The sequence below is a fragment of the Anomaloglossus baeobatrachus genome, chromosome 2 (genome assembly GCF_048569485.1).
Source record: "Anomaloglossus baeobatrachus isolate aAnoBae1 chromosome 2, aAnoBae1.hap1, whole genome shotgun sequence".
In the NCBI taxonomy this organism is placed as follows: Eukaryota; Metazoa; Chordata; class Amphibia; order Anura; family Aromobatidae; genus Anomaloglossus; species Anomaloglossus baeobatrachus.
In genome coordinates, this window is record NC_134354.1 from 571,178,391 (window position 1) to 571,192,979 (window position 14,589).

At 42.9% G+C, this 14,589-nt stretch overlaps 1 long non-coding RNA gene across 1 annotated transcript in view; it reads right to left on the reverse strand.

Annotated features, from left to right (window-relative positions):
• Positions 1-5,179, reverse strand: part of LOC142290400 (uncharacterized) — a 47,099-nt gene extending 41,920 nt beyond the window's left edge. The window contains exon 1 of the long non-coding RNA XR_012750293.1: positions 4,958-5,179. This is a non-coding gene — a long non-coding RNA (uncharacterized LOC142290400). The remainder of the gene's footprint in view (positions 1-4,957) is intronic.
• Positions 5,180-14,589: the final 9,410 nt, after the last annotated feature.

The following is a 14,589-nucleotide window of genomic DNA, read 5'->3' on the forward strand; positions in this document are numbered from 1 at the left end:
TGAATTTCTCATGCTATTGTTAATTAAGTCAATGCATCTTGGACTCTCAGTGTTCTTTGCTCTTTGATGAAAGACATCCTTGAACAGCTAATTTTTCTATAATTATGGACAAATCTGCCAATAACTCATTTAAAGAACATATGTTGCTTTGCATTTCTTTTTCTTTTGTAAGTGCTATTGACCTGAAAGTATTTTCTTTTGATTTAGAACATTTCAGTGCACATATCGCAGGAGACAGGAAGTTTCAGTTAAGGTTTAATAGTGAAGACTAGAAAGGACTAGATTGTTAGAAATTTCATTTAGACGATTTTGCCAATTTTTTCCCAGAGATTTGATTTGTGTCAAATTAATTTGCATGAATTGCCTAATTAAAAAGCCTCATATTGCCTGGAAATTATATATAGAGCACTGTTAGTTCTCCTTGAAGTCAATTGAACAAGTTTCAAGCTCTGTAATGTAAACACAGCTTTGTTCATGTCCAAACGACTTCAAGCCATCTGGTTGGTATACAGTCATGGCCAAAAGTTTTGAGAATGCTACAAATATTAATTTTTACAAAGTCTACTGCTTAAGTTTTTCTAATGGCAATTTGCATATACTCCAGAATGTCATAAAGAGTGATCAGCTTAACAGCAATTACTTAATTACTTGCAAAGACAATATTGGCTAAGAAAATTAACTTTAACCCCCCAAAACACATTTCAATATCATTGCATTCCTGCCTTAAAAGGAGCAGCTAACATTGTTTTAGTGATTGCTCCATTAACACAGGTGTGGGTGTTGATGAGGACAGGGCTGGCGATCAATCAGTCATGATTAAGTAAGAATGACACCACTGGACACTTTAAAAGGAGGCTGGTGCTTGGTATCATTGTTTCTCTTCAGTTAACCATGGTTATCTCTAAAGAAACACGTGCAGCCATCATTGCTCTGCACAAAAATGGCCTAACAGGGAAGAGTATCGCAGCTACAAAGATTGCACCTCAGTCAACAATCTATCGCATCATCAAGAACTTCAAGGAGAGAGCTTCCATTGTTGCCAAAAAGGCTCCAGGGCGCCGAAGAAGGACCAGCAAACGCCAGGACCGTATCTTAAAACTGTTTCGGCTGCGGGATCGGACTACCAGCAGTGCCGAGCTAGCTCAGCAATGGCAGCAGGCTGGTGTGAGTGCTTCTGCACGCACTGTGATGCGGAGACTGCTTGAGCAAGGCCTGGTTTCAAGGAGGGCAGCAAAGAAGCCACTTCTCTCCAGAAAAAACATCAGGGACCGACTGATATTCTGCAAAAGGTACAGGGAGTGGACTGCTGAGGACTGGGGTAAAGTCATTTTCTCAGATGAATCCCCTTTTTGATTGTTTGGGACATATGGAAAACAGCTTATTAGGAGAAGAAGAGGTGAGCGCTACCACCAGTCTTGTCTCATGCCAACTGTTAAGCATCCTGAAACGATTCATGTGTGGGGTTGCTTCTCAGCCAAGGGAATTGGTTCACTCACAGTCTTGCCTAAAAACACAGCCATGAATAAAGAATGGTACCAGAATGTCCTCCAAGAGCAACTTCTCCCAACTGTCCAAGAGCAGTTTGGAGCCCAACAATGCCTTTTCCAGCATGATGGAGCCCCTTGCCATAAACCAAAGGTGATCACTAAATGGCTCATGGAACAAAACATAGAGATTTTGGGTCCATGACCTGGAAACTCCCCAGATCTTAATCCCATTGAGAACTTGTGAGCAATCATCAAGAGACGGGTGGACAAACAAAAACCAACAAATTCTGGCAAAATGCAAGCATTCCTTATGCAATAATGGACAGCTATCAGTCAGGATCTGGTCCAGAAGTTGATTGAGAGCATGCCAGGGAGAATTGCTGAGGTCCTGAAGAAGAAGGGTCAACACTGCAAATATTGACTTGCTGCATTAACTCATTCTAGCTGTCAATATAACCTTTTGGTACTCATAATATGATTGCAATTATATTTGTGTATGTGATGTAAACATCAGACAAACACAATTAAAAACCAGAGGGCAACAGATCATGTGATAATATAATTTTGGTGTCATTCTCAAAACTTTTGTCCATGACTGTATACAGATGGTAACCAAAGGTAACCAACAGCATAATTAACAACATATTGCACAGACAATTTAGGCTACCCAAGCAAAAAAGATGAGCTGGAACACCTGTTGGTATGTTTGCAATCTGTAAGGGCACATTCACACTGTGGCCATTAGTGTGACGCCCTGGACTAGCCAGGTAGTCACAGGTAGACCCCCTGCACAAACACCAGCCCCTAAAAAGGTGTAACCAGTCAACCTAAAAACACTGAGTCACCCCTCTCAGGTCTTGATGTTCACACCCGGGGGTGGAGCCAGGTGGTTGGCCACGCCCTCCGAGGAGTTCGGAGAGCCTGAGGCGGGAAAAACAAGCAAGCAGATGAAGTTAGGGAGGAGAGGAGAGTAGTAGGAGTGTGTCAACGTCTGTCAGGGATCTGGGTAGGAGCCCAGATTCCCTGTGACCAGGAGGCAGACGGTGGTTGCCGACTGCAGGAGCTGGGAAGATGGCTGGTGGAACCGTAAGGGACCGGGACAGGGTAGTGGCCCGCCGGTACCGAACTGGGGAGCCAACTGGAAACCGGAGCACCAGGAGGGGTACTCAGACCCAGAACGAGGTCCGGAAGCCACTGAAACACGTCGAATTCACTGATTGAGGTCTGGACCTTAGGTCCTTTCCCGTCCCAAGACCTGAAAGATGGCAACAGCCAACCGAGGGGGATAGAAAGCCACCGCACAAGCAGAGAGATCCCACGGGCCAGCACCTGCAGGCAAACAGGTTCCCCGACACACATAAAGCCAGGGAGCAGATTACCATTGCTGAAGCATAGGCAGTCAAGTTCTACCACAGAGGTGCAGGAGAAAGGTGGGAGCCACCAACCTGAGAAAGGGGCAAAAGCGCAGCCGGCTGCGGGCACCGACCACCATCCTTTTTGGTTTACCAGAGACTCCGGTGTATCTATCATAGTGAGTACAATAGTGCCCTCGGGCCACGCACCTCACCGCACCACACCGCCCGCACCTCGCAACCACCGGGCCCCGGGACCATCACCCCATGCCCACAGAGGGGTCAACACCAGGCTGCATAACACCGTCCCCGGGTGCCTAGTTAATGGCAGCAGTGGTGTCCACATTCACCACAACCCGTGGGTGGCGTCACGAACTTACACCCCTAAACTCCACGGCTTTGGCCGTGAACCTTCCCCACCGAAATCCCTACACATAGCGCCAGCTTCCCTTCAGAGCGACGTCCGGGTCTTGGAGGAGCTCGAGCTACCCACCGACGAGCACGGATCCGAGTGGCTCGGCAGCCGGCTGAGCCCCGGGGCGGTACATTAGCACACATAACCTAGAATAGAAATAGTGTCAACCGAGTACCCCATGTCATTTACATGTACTCATATTTTTTACTTAATTACTTACTGCAGGGTATTTGCTCAATTTGTTTTATCCTAAGTTCTGTTTGCAAATGGCCACAGTGTGAATATGCACTTACATATTGTATGCACTTCTATCAATATGTGTTGGTTTCTTTGGTTTTGCTTCAGTTGTTTTGCACTTTGTACATAAAGGAGCATGGCTCCAATTTTGGGCTTTTTTCATTTAGTTTATATATATTTTTCCATAACCAGATGTTTATACAGTCAGGCCTGGGTCCTGCTCTGCCCTCATCTATTTTGACACCTGCTGGCCATGAAGAGGTTAACTACAAGAGTTAAGGTACACCTTGTCCCAGTGGGAAGGCTTTTATGCAATTTTGCTCAAAATAGTGTCAAATAAGTACCCTATGTTATGTAAATGTGTTATTACTGCTTACTTACTGCAAAATATTTGCTCACTTTGTTTTTATCCCAGGTAATAAAACCAGCAATTGAGTTACAGGACAAGATCCTCAAATCGAGGTATATTTCACTGGTGACGAAGACACGGCTCGTACATAGTCTGGTCTTTTCTGTGGTAAGATATGGATGCAAATCCTGTATGATAAAGAACTAAAACAGAAGAAGAATCAACGCCTTCAAAATGTGGTGCTGGAGAAGGATGTTGTCAAAAACAACAAACAAATTAATTTTGGAAGAAATCAAGCCAGACTTGTCACTCAAAGCAAAGATCACAAAGTTAGAACTTGCCTACTTTGGACACATCATAAGAGCAATCACTTGAGAAGGACATCATGGTTGGAAAAAAAGAAGGAACAAAGCGAAGAGGAAGACCAGCAACCTGATAGCTTGATACTATCAAGATAACGGTGGAGAACATCTTAGTGGATCTATCTAGGCTTGAACAAGATTGGTCTTCCTACAGAGCCCTCAGTCATGGCTCAAGATCAAGTTAGAGGCTGTTAAAAAAATGTTTTTAGGCTACCCACATTGTATAAACAATCTAAAATGAATCCCTTTTGGGATGCTTTTAAATTGTTTATAGATAAGAGGTGGAAATGAAAAAAGCCGAGGCATTTTTAGACAGTTAGTTACTACAAATATCTATATCTGGTTTGAAGGTATATATAGCTTAGCACTCTACTAAATGAAGAAGGGATAGTTTTTTCATAAGCATCCATAAATTATCCCTTTAATTAGTGAGAAAAAAAGTGAACTGTTTTGAATAGGAAGAAGTTATGATCTCTCACCTTGAGGTGAAGAATTTATTCAGGCGGTGTGTGTACGTATCTGATATTAGACTATTTGAGCAATAAGTCAGGCTCAAAAAATTATCTTAAATACAGTAATGTTCACACTTTTTTAGGTAAACAATTGTATTTACGTTTCAGGATCAGGGAGATATCTCATTAAAAAAATAATGTTACGTATTAAAATATAATCATCGCATTTTCATTTAGAAACAGAAACAAATCTTGAATTCATAATTTCATTTTCAAAATCTCTAATGAGTCATTTAATCTTACCTTTACTTTCTGGTACTTTGTGGAGAATTGTATTTCACAAATGTATTATTCTGCCGTCATACCCTGACTGGTGATGATGTGCCAGCTTCAACAGTATATTACTTGAATCTTGGAGTTTGATTCACAGACAGAGATTATCCTATTTTCAATCTGGTACATTAGCACTGAAGTAGTTCACCACATCAGATTATGCTTTTATCTATCCCTATGCTGCGTGCTTTGAGCTTCTATCCCTAGTCAGTACAAGCATAAAATGACATTCTTTGTCCTACCCCTATCTTTTATACTGCCTGTGATAGCTCCCTTGATAGGCTGTGCTACATCATGTGATCACATTACATTAGGGCATTATGGGGAAGCCTGCGCTTCTGCGTCTAAAGCTATTGATCTGCTCACTGAGTTTGCAGCATTGTGAAATGGTGTAAATTGAATTGCAAAGTATCCAAATTCACACAGAACCACAGATTTCAGAAAATTCAAAGCAAATGAGATCCTCCACATATACAGTATTCTCATCTCTAGTAAAGACATAAGACAGCTACACTTTAATAAAAGATGAACATAAAGCCATTGGTGGCCACTAGTTTGTTACAAGCAATGAAGTAAATTTTTTGTGTATGAAAGTTCCAGAAAGCTAGATACAATTCTCTAAAATATGTGCAAATATAGTATGAGACAAAACTTCTGATCTAGTGGAATAGTAGTCAGTTCTCATAGAAGTAAATGCTTAATTATTTAGGGAACCCCCCCCCCATGAAATTAATATGACTGAAAACTGTTCAAAACATACACCAAACAATTTTGACTAAATTAAAGAGGACCAACCATCAGGATTTTCCTATATAAACTATTGTGAGAGTGCTGATATTGCTGATATTGCTGATACTCCATCTGCAGTGTCTCCTCCTGTCCACCAGAGGGATGTCTGCTCAGTCCTAGAGGAGGATTTTGCCAGGAGAAAAATACAGGACGTGAGAAGCAAAGGGAGAGAGAGATTGGAAGAGACACTGAAGTGTAGTGGCTGCCTGTCCCTGCATTGTTCCCAAGTCCCTGGACTGCTGGAGACAGCTTTGTTATTGTTGTCTGAAGAAAGGCCACGTAACTAAGTGCCTATGTTCATAGACTGTTGCCAGGGAGAGGCAAGACTGTGATTGAAGCTAATCTGCATCTGAGGCCTTCCTAGGAGATCGTGACTGGAGCCGGAGAACTGTCCCTGTGATTATCAGTGCCAGAGAGAACTGCTGCACAGTGAAGCCCTGAAGGGATCTGTCCCCATGATTTAAGTGCCATAGAGAACTGTTGCAGAGCCGGACGTGGAGTACATACCCCTTTGCCCGGAGACCTTCCTGGATAAATACGTGTAACATTGAGTCCTGAGCTCAGGCCTGGCCTATATCTATTTGTTTTTGTGGACAAGTGTGCACACTGACAGAGTAGTGGTTTGCCACCAGGCCATGGTCTATTATATAGTGCTGCAGTACTGAATCTTCCTATTTGTGTATCTCTGATAGCAGGTGTATAACCCTGGGGTACTTTACTGTGTTGCCTATATATGTGGGGAACAGGTGGGGAATTAGAGTTTCGGTTAAGATTGTTAATTGGTGTGCTGGTCCAGGGACAGCTCCTTTATACACCCAGTGATTTACACTCTCTAGTGTTTCAGGAAGTTCCTCCTTAAGTAAATTGTTGCTGCTGATTCCTGTCCCACTGGAATTGATCTCTGACCCAGCATGTTGATCCTGGTTTGATAACTGGGTGTTCACACTATACTAGTGCTGTCATGCTGATTGTAAACATACCTTCAGTTGTGAGATCGGATGTATACTTTCTGAAATACAGGCAAGTAAAGTTTGCGAAATGCACTGTTACTTGATTGATAGCAGCTGCAGAATATCTAATAGGTGGGTCGGGTTTTGCTAGTTACTCCCACCTCTGTCTGCCTGCCTGTCCTTCCTCCCCCTGTTTCTGTTATTACAAAGGAGGGAGGAAGGACAGGCAAGCAGACAGGGGTGGGAACAACTAGCAAAACCCAACCTACCTATTAGATATTCTGCAGCACCTCTTATCAAATAACAGTGCATTTCACAAACTTTACTTGCCTGTAATTCAGAAAGTATACATCCGATCTCACAACTAAAGGTATGCTTAGAATCAGAATGATAACATCAGTATAGCACTGGCTTTAGATTATATCTGAAAATCCTAGGGGTTGGTCCTCTTTCAGTTAAAAAATCTACAAAAAGTCATTGAATGTGTTAGTGAGTTTTGTGTGGCAGTGTTTCTCAAGGTTCCACATTCAAGTTCCCCCTATTCAAATGAATTAAATCAATGATAGACAATGGGGTCATGAATAAGAACTAGTGCTGAGAAAAACAGTCCACGTCAAACACCATATGCTTTCTTTCTAAATTTACATTGAAAAGGGACAGCTGAATATGATCTGATTAATAATGGCAGAAGCACTTTTAATATTTGTCCTAGTTTTTTAATATTACTACTGTTGTCTCCTTGATGGGGTTTGGATTTAATTTGTGCTTAAAAATGCACATTTTTGTCCAATGTTGCAGATATTTCAAAATGTTTAATATTAATACCTTAACTAACTTAATTGACAGTAACATGTGTATGTAAAAGTTGAAAATTATACTTTGTATCAACTTGTGAACAGATAACATCAGAACAGCGACTTTCTCAATTGCTTTCCTTTTTATCGTTCATATTATTTATGAACCACAAAAGACTTTTTACAAAATTGTGTTTTAATTCTACTCATCAGCTGTTAACTCTTCAGGGAAATTAATGCATTGAGCTGTGGAGGGCGACTGAGGCCGGCGCATCAGATCTTCTAGTTGATGCTTACAATAGTTAAGTGGATACAATTAGTGCAGATATTAAGCAGATTGTGTGGACATATTTCATTTATAAACAAAAGTCACTTGACATAAAGTACTTTAATTTTGAGACTGAAACTTCCATAAAGCTGGACAGGGGAATATACATGAAAAGGCAACTAGTAACATTATAATTCCCAGTGACCCAGCCACTAATTTAGATATTATTGGAGTGTGATGAAACTTTTTGGTACAAAGAGTTTCAAAAGTTTTTGACCTGTTGTGTTAAGTAAATGCTCTTTTTAGAAGTAAGCTTAACTTATGATGGACTTTTAGAACTACAGATTTAGAGAGTAAAGGGTACTTTACACACAACGATATGTAAGACCTTGAGTGAATTAGGTTAGTAAAGTATAGATTTGGTTGCATAATTAGGCTTTTATGTCTACATTTGGATCAGGTATAACTTTGCAAATTCCAACCTCTACTTTTAGAAACAAAACAGTGAAATCTAAAGGGTGCTTTACACGCTGCGACATCTCTAGCGATAGCTATATCTAAAGGGTGCTTTAAACGCTGCGACATCGCTAGCGATAGCTAGGGATGTCGTACGCGATAGTACCCGCCCACATCGCTGTTTCGTCATGGGGTGATCGCTGCCGTAGCGAACAATATCGCTACGGCAGCATCACACGCACATACAGTACATACCAAAAGTTTGGACACACCTTCTCATCTCTAGAACAACTGTTAAGAGGAGACTTTGTGCAGCAGGCCTTCATGGTAAAATAGCTGCTAGGAAACCACTGCTAAGGACAGGCAACAAGCAGAAGAGACTTCTTTGGGCTAAAGAACACAAGGAATGGACATTAGACCAGTGGAAATCTTTGCTTTGGTCTGATGAGTCCAAATTTGAGATCTTTGGATCCAACCACTGTGTCTTTGTAGAAAAAGTGAACGGATAGACACTACATGCCTGCTTCCCACCAGCATGGAGGAGGAGGTGTGATGGTGTGGGGGTACATTGCTGGTGACACTGTTGGGGATTTATTCAAAATTGAAGGCATACAGAACCAGCATGGCTACCACAGCATCTTGCAGCGGTGTGCTATTCCATCCGGTTTGCGTTTAGTTGGACTATCATTTATTTTTCAACAGGACAATGACCCCAAACACACCTCCAGGCTGTGTAAGGGCTATTTGACTAAGAAGGAGAGTGATGGGGTGCAACACCAGATGACCTGGCCTCCTCAGTCACCAGACTTGAACCCAATCGAGATGGCTTGGGTTGAGCCGGACCGCAGAGTGAAAGCAAAAGGCCCAACAAGTGCTAAGCATCTCTGGGAACTCCTTCAAGACTGTTGGAAGACCATTTCCGGTGACTACCTCTTGAAGCTCATGAAGAGAATGCCAAGAGTGTGCAAAGCAGTAATCAAAGCAAAAGGTGGCTACTGTGAAGAACCTAGAATCTAAGACATATTTTCAGTTGTTTCACACTTTTTTAATTATTTCATTCCACGTTTTAATTCATAGTTGTCATGCCTTCAATGTGAATCTACAATTTTCAGAGTCCTAAAAATAAAGAAAACTCTTTGAATGAGAAGTTGTGTCCAAACTTTTGGTCTATACTGTATATATATATATATATATATATATATATATATATATTCACAGCATTCTAAATGTGGCCGCACTATTGACTTGTATGGAGGCAAAAAAAATGTTATTGCTATGAGCATCTATACGATTTTTAAGGCATCCCATTTATTATGGTTATCCTGGTGAAGTAGACTACAGGTTGGTGAAATACTGGGAGAATATAGTGTGGTCAGATGAGATCAAAATTGAATTCTTTGGATGTCATAATACACAACATATTAGGAGGCCAAAAGGCACCGTATATCACCCCATATCATCATACCAACAGTGAAGTTTAGAGGTGGAATATATGCTCTTATTGAGCAACATAAATGCAGTTATGAATAGCATATTCTGACAGCTTACCCCACCATTTCTCGTCATCTAGGGTCAGACTCCCAGCCTTAGCTGTATCCTTGCAATATTAACCCCTTACAGACCGCGGGCCGTAAAATAACATCCTAGCAGTCATAATGTTACTGCCCGCGGTCTGCTGGCGGCAGCTTGCCGCAATCGGCACACATCTCAGCTGATTTTCACAGCTGAGATGTGTGCCTGCTAGGCACGAGCAGAATCGTTATCTGCTCGTGCCGTTTAACCGTTTAAATGGCGCTGTCAATATGTGACAGTGCCATTATAAGCGCGATCGCGGTAAACTTTTACTTACCGCCCGATACCGGAAGTCACGTGACGCGATCACGTGACTTCCGTTAGTTGTCATGGTATCACAGGGTCATGTGACGACTCCTGTACTACACATGAATTCCTTTCACTTTCGCTGTGCCAGCGGCACAGCAAAAGAGAAAGAGAGCGTATCTGCTGTTTACAGCTGTATAGCTGTGATCAGCAGATAGTGCAGAGCAATCGGAATGCTGATCGCTATAGCCCCCTAGGAGGACTAGTAAAATAAAAAAAAAAGTTAAAAGAAAAGTTTTAAAAAATTAAAAAAAAACAAAAAAAACTAAAAGTTCAAATCACCCCCCATTCGCCCAATTGAAAATTAAAGGGTGAAAAAAATAAAAAATATACACACATTTGGTATCGCCGCATTCAGAAACGGCCGATCTATCAAAATATAAAATAAATTAATCTGATCAGTATACGGCGTAGCGGCAAAAAAATTCCAAACGCCAAAACGACGTTTTTTTGTCGCCACAACTTTTGCGCAAAATGCTATAAGAGGCGATCAAAACGTAGCATCTGCGCAAAAATGGTACTGTTAAAAACGTCAGCTCGAGACGCAAAAAATAAGCGGTCACTGAGCCATAGATCTCAAAAAATGAGAACGCTATGGGTCACGGAATATGGCGTAAAACGTGCGCCACTTTTTTCGGTCAAACTTCCGATTTTTTTTAACCCCTTATATAAAAGTAAACCTATACATGTTTGGTGTCTACGAACTCGCACTGACCTGAGGCATCACACCCACATATCAGTTTTACCATATAGTGAACACAGTGAATAAAATATCTCAAAAACAATAGTGCTATCGCACTTTTTTTTGCAATTTTTTTGCATTTGGAATTTTTTTGCCGTTTTCCAGTACACTATATGGTAAAACTTATGGTTTCATTTAAAAGTACAGCTCGTTCCGCAAAAAATGAGCCCTCACATGACCATATTGACTGAAAAATAAAAAAGTTACGTCTCAGAAAAAGAATGGCGAAAAAAAAAACGGAAAGCGAAAAATCGGCCGGTCGTGAAGGGGTTAAGCTTTCTTTTCAACACACTGATAGCTTATTAAATTTCTCCTTCGTCTTTACTCCCTGTGTTGCATGTTTTATTCCACAATGTTCCTGTACTATCATCTCAAATTTTCTTCTGCAAGTATTTAAAAAATTCTATAAACCCAATAAAAAAGTAGTAAAGATTTTTAAAGTTTCATAGTTGTTAAGGTTGAAAGAAGATGCTGAATTGCACCATATTAAGGGAAAAATTCCATCCTGACCCCATATGTGGCAATCAGATTAGCTCTCTGGATCAATGTGCCAACACTAAGGCGGGCTTTGCACACTACGACATCGCAGGTGCGATGTCGGTGGGGTCAAATCGAAAGTGACGCACATCCGGCGTCACTTGCGATGTCGTAGTGTGTAAATCCTAGATGATACGATGAACGAGCGCAAAATCGTCGTCATCGTATCATCGCTGCAGCCTCCGACATTTCCATAATGCCGGGGGAGCGACAGGTACGATGTAGTTCCTCGTTCCTGCGGCCGCACACATCGCTGTGTGTGAAGCCGCAGGAGCGAGGAACTTCACCTTACCTGCCTCCCGGCTGCAATGAGAAGGACGGAGGTGGGCGGGATGTTTACATCCTGCTCATCTCTGCCCCTCCACTTCAATTGGCCGCCTGCCGTGTGACGTCACTGTGACGCCGCACGGCCCGCCCCCTAAGGAAGGAGGCGGGTCGCCGGCCAGAGGGACGTCGCACGGCAGGTATGTGCGTGTAAAGCTGCCGTAGCGATAATAATCGCTACGGCAGCTTTCACTATATATCGAACGTGCGACGGGGGCGGGACTATCGCTGCAGCATCGGTAACACATTGTTTCCGATGTTGCAACGTGCAAAGCCCGCCTTAATCTAACACCCACAACCTGTAATATATGTTTGAAGAAAGGCACCCGGGTCGTCCTTGAATTTGTTTAGTGAATTAACAATTACATTCTGTGGCAGAGAGTTCTATATTCTCATTGCTTGTACAGTAAAGAATTGCCATCTCTGATGATGAGTAAGGCTATGTGCGCACACTGCGTTTTTTTGACGCTGCATTTTTGTGCGTTTTTGGACGCTAAAAACGCACAAAAACGCACCTGCGTCGAAAAACGCGGCAAAAAACGCACGCGTTTTGCCGCGATTTGGTGCGTTTTTTTGCTGCGTTTTGCTGTGTTTTTGCTCACTGCATCCTTATGCGTTTTTTATCAGTGAACAAAAAAAAAAAGGTCTTATGTCATTTCCTTCTTCAATGTGTTCTTCATTCTCCACTAGTGTATGCAGAAGAGCAGACAGCTGCAGAACTACAAGGCTCAGCATACTCCATCCAATAGTGTATGCAGGAGAGCAGACAGCAGCTGCAGAACTACAAGGCTCAGCATGCTCCATCCAGGACTGTATGGTTGAGGGAGAGTCAGGGGGAGCAGACCTACAAGGCTCAGCATTCTCCATCCAATAGTGTATGCAGGAGAGCAGACAGCAGCTGGCGAACTACAAGGCTCAGCATCCTCCTTCCAGGACTGTATGCAGGATTTCTTTGCCCCCCCAAACAAAAAAAATGACGTGGGCTTCGCCATATTTTTGTATGCTAGCCGGGTACAGCAGGCAGGTACGGGCTGCCCCCAACCCCCAGCTGCCTATTTGTACCCGGCTGGGAACCAAAAATATAGGGAAGCCCTTTTTTTTAAAATTATTTCATGAATTTCATGAAATAATTTAAAAAAAAAATGACGTGAGCTTCGCCCAATTTTTGAGTCCAGCCGGGTACAACTAGGCAGCTGGGGATTGGAATCCACAGTGCAGGGTGCCCATGCTTTCTGGGCACCCCCGCTGTGAATTGCAGTCCCGCAGCCACCCCAGAAAATGGCGCTTTCATAGAAGCGCCATCTTCTGGCGCTGTATCCAACTCTTCCAGCTGCCCTGATGCCGGGTGGCTCGCCGGGTAATAATGGGGTTAGGGCTAGCTGTATAGCTGGCCCTAAGCCCGAAATTCATGGTGTCACGCCAATATTAGACATGGCCACCATGAATTTCTAGTAAAGATAAAAAAAAAACACAACACACAGAAAAATATTTTTATTAGAAATAAAACACAACACAATTAGTGACTCCATCTTTATTGAAATAAAGAACCCCCCCTCCGCAGTAATCCTTGGTCAGGGTCCCGCGCCGTCCAATCCGGATCCAATATCATCTGATCGGTTTGCTGGAAGGCAAAGCGATCAGATGATGTGTCAGGATCAAGTGCCTGAATCACATCACACATCAGCTGATTGTATAAAAGCCGATTATACAATCGGCTGATGCATTGGTGCAAAAAATAAAAAAAAATAAATACATACTCACTTATGTGCTGATTACCGGCAGCTCCTGGAGCGATCGGATGGGAGTATGATCCTGTCCGATCGCTGCAGCAGCTGCCGGTAATCAGGGATGAAGTCTCCTGACGCATCCGCTGATAGGTTAAACCGGCCGGGCGCCCGCGTCACCGCGATACTTACGATCAGCTGATGCGTCAGGTGACTGCATCAGGTGATCCATCGCCAGGTCCTGCATCCATCGGAGCTTTCCCGGCCGTCTGCACACAGCCGGAGCGGAGGTGGCGATACCGTGAGAGGAGATGGGAGCGGGCATGGCACCGGGAGGCTGCAGACAGGTGAGTATAACTTTTTTTTTTTTTTCTACTGTTAACTTTTGTTTTCGCAGCCGCTTCCACCTCCTGCCTGTACATGGCGCCGCACGGCAGCATACATGCACAGGACTGGAGGTGGACGCGACGATGACGGTACCGGGAGGATTCACGCTTCTGTATATACTGACAGAAGGAATCCTCTTCCTGTACACGTCACTTTACTACCCACCTCCTGCGTTTATAGCTGCGTTTTTGGTCTTAGAAACGCACCAAAACGCACCAAAACGCAGCTATTTGCGTTTCTCATTGCGTCTTTCAACATCCCATTGAACTCAATGGATGAAAAGCGCAGTGAAAAACGCGGGAATAATTGACATGCTGCATTTTTGTGGCACCACAAAAACGCAGCTGAAAAAAAACAGATGTGTGCGGACAGCAAAAATGAAAACTCATAGACTTTGCTGGGGAAGCAAAGTCCTGCAGTTTTGAGGCCAAAAACGCACCCGAAAAACGCGCAAAAACGCCGTGAAAAACGCACTGTGCACACATAGCCTTAACCTTCTTTTCTCTAAACGTAGAGGATGTCTCCTTGTCACTGTTGTAGGCGTTGGTGCAAAAGATCATTAGAAAGATCTGTGTACTGTCCCCTCATATAATTGTATATTGTAATAAAATTGCCTCTAAACCTTCATTGTCTCAAACTGAATAATCCCAAGCTTGATAACATGCCTTTGTACTGCAGTTCACTCTTCCCCTTAAAAGACATGCTTGCTCTTCTTTAGACCTGCTCTGGTTGAGTTATATCTTTCTTATACAC